A 6,283-nucleotide genomic window follows, 5' to 3' on the forward strand; every position below is an offset into this window, starting at 1 on the left:
CTGGAGTGTAGGGATAGTTGGTTGATTATATCCCCACATAGAGTGTAGGGTTGGACATAGTGGAGTGCAGAGGCTGGTTGGGTAGGACTTGCATACCGTTCAAACTGTTACTGCACTGATTACTGTTGCATGACTGTTTCTATACTGAAATTGGCTACAGCCCACATTGATACTGATATTGTAATGGGCTATGGCCCTAACTAATACTAGACTACCACTGAAACGGGCTTAGGCCTGAACTGTATTTGCCTACTATTTGACTGGCTATTGTTAAGGGATTACACACTGAGTTTACTTAAACTCACCCTTTTGCTTTTCTGTGCAGGTAATCCTTAGACGGATCGGTGCTGCGAGAGACTCGATGGTGGCCACACAACTATTTTTGCTTCCTTTTAATCTTTTAATTTATAAGTAATTTAATTTGGGTTTCTTTTTTTGTAATAAGGCCTTTTTAAGTATTATTTTGATTTTGGGATTTATTTACTTTGAATCATATCTGTTAGAAGTAGGCCGGGGTTTTTCAAAGAGGTAAATGCATTTTAGAACACCACGCTATTGCAACACATTTTAAAAAGCTTCCGCAACAATTATTATTTTTAAAATACAATAACAATTTAATACGATTAACACTTTGCTAAACCAACTTGAGTTTTAACATTGGGCAAGTTATCCTAAATTTTCCTTAAAAATCACAATAACCTTTAATATAGAACGGATTTTTCTACGGAACTATGTTTTCGAAACACACTTCAGTGTGACATCGCAGATTCAGCCATAACGTCTAGGTCGGGTTTGGGGTGTTACACAGTGTATCACATGTTTATTTAACATGCTTGCATTAACTAGTTCTTATATCAATTGCATTTCATCACTTTTGCATCTAGTATATTATTTCTATTTTAATCACATGGCATTAATTATTTCATTTTATACTGCTTTTACATTTTCATTCTCTCATATAACTTTCAAGCATTGCAACACAATTTCATCAAGCATTCATTTCAATTATCTACATTTTCATAGTTTTGCTTCATGACAATTCATGAATTTAAATACATATTATGGCATTTCAACAATCATTAAAATACAAGTTCATGTTATCATATGATAGGTAAACCTTACCATTTATGAGACAAAGCATTATATGTTAATTTATTAAATTTAATACTCAATAAGTTATGAGTTCAAATCAATTCATGGAAGCATAAACCAAAATGGAGCTACTTGTCTACGACCTTCTCTTTTCCTTTACTCCTCAATCTCTCGAGTTTGTCATTAGCTATGTACGATAAATCCAATTATTAAAATAATGTTAGTTTCACTTGAAACACATCACTAAATCATAAATTTCAATCTATTCAATTTACTCATTCTAAGTCCTAATGTCTGAAATGATCAAATCTTTTGATATTCTTTATCGAATCAAAATTTGACTTCATATTCATTCACAAAGGACCTTATACTTTTAATCCATAGAAAAACTCTCTAATAACTTTCAATCTATTCAATTTGGTCCTTAATAACATAAAACTAACTATACTGAACTTAGTTTCTAGTTTAATCTAACATTTTCCACAATTTTCTAACATGGTCCTAACATAATATAAGCATATTATTCAAAAATTATTAACAATAAAACCTTAATCTCACAAAAATTTTATTAATGGAAAATTGATATAAAATAAGCAATTGAGAATTATATCACTTGGGTTAGCTAAATCAAGCTCGAGTAATCATAAATCTATAAATATTATCAAGAAAAGAACTTGATTACCTTGGTAATTTTTTACTGAAATGAAGGAAAACTCAAATCTCTTATTTTCCTATTTAATTCTAAGGGAGGAAGATAAAGATATATATATTTTTTGTTCTTCTTTGTCTGACTATCTTAACATATATATATGCATGATTAATACTCAATTAATCTTTAAACATGATTAAGCCATGGCTAAAATCAAATTTTACTTAACAAAATAGAGATGTACATCCTTGACCAATTCATGGAACTAACCATGTTTTATTCATGGTTTTATTACTTAAGTTTCCTTTTTAGAATATCCACATAATCCCACATGCATTTCCTAAATTAAAACTTAATAGCGATTAAAATTTTGCATTTTAGTCCCTGTACTATAATTAATGACTTTCTTGATTTAGTTACTTGAAAATTCAATATGAAAATCTTATACTAAATATGTAAATCGATAGATTAATAATTCCACGAACTCAATTTTTGATTTCCAACCTCAAAATCACCCTTTCCTACACTGGTTATAATCGAGTCATTATAGGTTTACCTATTGAGGACCCACATTTACATTTGCCAAACTTTCTAAAAGCCTGTAATACATTTACGTCATCTCAATGTCTGATGAAACCATTTAGGTAACCTTGTATCTCTTTTCACTTAGGGACAAAGATAAATATTAGTTATTCTCTACTAACAAGGTCGATCGAAACATGGAACAAATTAACGCGGAGGTTTTTATCCAAGTATTTCCCTCTAACTAAAGCTATTAAGATGAGAAATGAAATAATTGGTTTTTTTCTATAGGATAATGAGAGTTTATATGATGTTTTGCAGCATTTTAAAGACCTTATGAGAAAATGTACGCATCATGGGATTTTCAATTGGATGTGTAAAAGGTCAGTTTCTAATGGTGCTAGAAATTTGTGATTTTAGGACCCTATTTTCGTAAATCGAGTCTGTAAATATTAAATAAAGATATTTACAGAGTTGTTATATATGTCAATTAAATTTTGGATGGTTAATTTAACCAAAATTGTACTTAATAATGGCCTAAGGACTAATTTGTAAAGGCCAATCTCTACAGATTTTTAATTAGAAAATGGCTTAAGGACTTAAATTGCAATTAATCAAAGGTACCAAAGTGCAATTACACCGATCCTATATATGAGATAGCAGACAGTAATAGATTATGATGATTGGTGAAGTGAAATAAAATTAATTAAGATAAAATATGAGTAATTAATTTAATTAAACTTTAAATTAGGAATTAAAAGAGAATTTAAGTGGATGGAGAGATAAATGCTATCTTTTCCAACTGGCCTAGTGAAGAAGAAGAGATGAGATGCCATTTTTAATAAGTTTTTAAGCTTTTAACTCCAATTACAAGTAAGACACTAGTCATTTTGCTTTGATTTATATAGATTTTTTTTATCTTTTAAGCTTGGTTAAGCTAATCCAAGGATCAATTTGATCAATTAGTGAACTTTTGATGAGATCCCGTTCTTGAAAATTGAAATGTTTAGGTGTTAAATTGATAGAAATTAAGCTCAGTTTAAGAAAATGACTAAATTGTAAATCTTAATTGATAGTTTTGTATATTAGGAACCAAATTAAATAAATTTAAAATTGATAGTAGGGCTAAGAAATAGGAAGTCCCTAAGGACTAATTATAAAATCGGATTTCAATCCAAAACTTTTAATTGAAAGTTATGTTTATCCCAGGTTTATGGACTAAATTTAATAAGTTGCCAAATATGTATGACTTTATAATTAAATGTGATTTTGATGAAATTTGATATTATATTATTGTTGAATTTTTATTTGTAGTTAGAAATGGTGTACGATGGTCGAAGGGGAAAAGAAAGGAAAGAGCTGACGATGAGTGACATGAGCTTTTGGTTTGTATCTCTATGACCCGAGACCAATCTAATTACTGCATATTCATAACATTTTACACTATATAATGTTGAGGTGACTCATTAATGGTTATTGAGTTGAAATGCTACATTTGAAATTGAATATCAAGACAATGACTAAATTGGAAAGAAAAAAGTTGTATGACTTAACTGATATAGGAAATTGGTATGAAATTGAGTTTAATTATGTTATATTATATGATGAAATGTTAAATTGAGAATGATGGGATTTGAACTGAACTATGTGATGAATTTGGAAACTGGTTACTCTATTAACTGATATATTATGTTATATTATATGATGAAATGTTAAATTGAGAATGATGGAATTTGAATTGAACTATGTGATGAATTTGGAAACTGGTTACTCTATTAAATGTACAAGTTTATACTTCAATTTGGTCGATGATGCACTTACGTGTCAGTATATTTGCTTCAATTTTTTCGATGATGCACTTATCTATTAGTATAATTGCTTTAGCTTGTTCGATAATGCACTTACATGATAGTATATTTACTTCTGTACATCGATGATGAACTTACGTGCTAACATGATTAATTTGGTTTATCTGATGATGCACTGTGTATGCCAATGTAATTGCTTCGGCTTGTCCAATGATGCACTATGTGTGCCAATATACATTCTTTGGTTTATCTGATAATGCACTGTGTGCCAGAATATTTTCTTTGGTTTATCTGATGATGTACTACAGTACCAGATTAGGATGCAAGTTGGCTAAATTGTGTATTCTTTTTGACTCCGAGTTAAGATAATATGGTTACAAAATGTGAATAGGTTATGTAACACATCAAACCTGATCATTTAGAAGGATCCAAGTACGATGTGTCACTACTTAAAAATCATCTGTCTTCAATTTTTTTTCTAGCCTAAACTTTACAAAATAGTAGTTTTTGAATTAAACCCATAATAAAATAAAGGAAATAAAGTACAAGCCAAGTGGCATACAGGTTATAGTAAAATTTTTCATCAATCCAAATAAAGTACTATAAAACCTTTTCATAACTTTAAAAGAAACTTCATTAAAACATGGTTTTTCAAACAGGAGTTTTATGTACATAACCTTATCAAAATACAACAAGATATCACCCCCATATGTCATGCATAGTATAAATAAGTAGTACTCTCATAGCAGAAGATGCCTTCTAGCGTAGTCCTTTAGAAATCCTTCCTGCAACAGTAGGCTAGGGAAGGAAAAATGCAACAGGGTAAGTTTAAAAGAACTTAGTGCATTCCAAAGAGATCTTAAGTAAGAATACTAACTATACAGATACATCTATCAAAGGGATTTATAATAATATATCACAAAGTATGCCTAATAGCTTATACAGAACTCAAATAGACTCTATACGCTAATGGCGTGTCACATGGGTAGATACTATAAGACAACTCAACATTACTCAGACAATCCATTTTCATGCCAAGCACATACCCAAAGTTCTGAGTCAGAAATATATCGTACACTTTCAGTTTCATTTGTATACATTCTCTCTTAACTCATTATATCAGTATCATTCAGTAGCATGTTTTATTGTATTTCCCAATCCGATTTTCAATATATCTACCCTATCAGAGGCTACTATAAACTCTAATTTAGATAGAGTTTTTATAGTTGTTTTTCACATCCTTTTACTTAAAAAATTAATTTTCATCTCGAGTATTTGATAGTTAATTGGGTGAATTTTGTTCATATTATGATAATGGGCATGAATTAATAAAATATGTAGTTTTATGGTTTTTTGTATTAATTTCGGGCATGATTTAATTAATTCATGCTACATATTAATTTCCACTATTTTTGTTGTAGTTGGACCATGATGTTGATCATGCATGAAGTTCATTTTAATTCTTGCATGGACATGAGACTATTCCTACCCTAGTTGGACAGAAAAAGCATGCAAATTGGGTCATGAAGATGTCACCTTGATCCACTTAAATATGCTTTACAAGATGGACAAGTTTGACAACTAATTGGGGCATAAAATCATCCAAAAAAAAGGGAGAAAAGCCCAATTTGGAAAGTGCATATGAGCAACTCAGAATCAGCTTTTGGGAGATTTAATTGGAGGTCTATACACTTGTAAATGAATTAAAGATCAGCACACCACTTTCATGCTTGAAACCATCCACCACCTTGCTTGATTCAAGCATGATTTCATGCAGGAATCAAGCAACTAAATAACCCCATATCTTTACAATTTATGGCCGACCATGGCAAAAAGAAACCTAAGGGATTTTAAGATATTTTTAGCAACCTCTTAGCCATCCATCCACTATAAATACCAACCCTTACTTCCCATCCCTCATCCCTCACTCAACATTCATTCTTCATTCTTTCCTCTCACTATATTTTATTCTTCCTTTTCATGCATAGCCATCCCCATTTTCCCTTTCCCTTAGCTAGCAATTCCTTGAGAAAAAACACTCTCCTGGTTGGTCGCCTTGAGGAACACTTTGGGAACGAGCAAACACAAGTATTGGAGGAAGCCACTATGATTGATTACCGGAGAACTAAGAAATCAATTAAAGTTTATTCTTCTTTATCTTTGATTTATTTTTGTTAATCATGTTCGTAATAAGTTTTGTTGTTTTTCTATA

At 30.6% G+C, this 6,283-nt stretch overlaps 1 non-coding gene across 1 annotated transcript; it reads right to left on the reverse strand.

The window, feature by feature from the left end:
- Positions 1–2,518: 2,518 nt before the first annotated feature.
- Positions 2,519–2,625, reverse strand: LOC121231602 (small nucleolar RNA R71). The gene has a single exon (XR_005929658.1). It is a non-coding gene; the product is annotated as a small nucleolar RNA R71 (small nucleolar RNA).
- Between the last annotated feature and the right edge of the window lie 3,658 nt (positions 2,626–6,283).

The sequence above is a fragment of the Gossypium hirsutum genome, chromosome A06 (assembly GCF_007990345.1).
Source record: "Gossypium hirsutum isolate 1008001.06 chromosome A06, Gossypium_hirsutum_v2.1, whole genome shotgun sequence".
Classification (NCBI taxonomy): domain Eukaryota; kingdom Viridiplantae; phylum Streptophyta; class Magnoliopsida; order Malvales; family Malvaceae; genus Gossypium; species Gossypium hirsutum.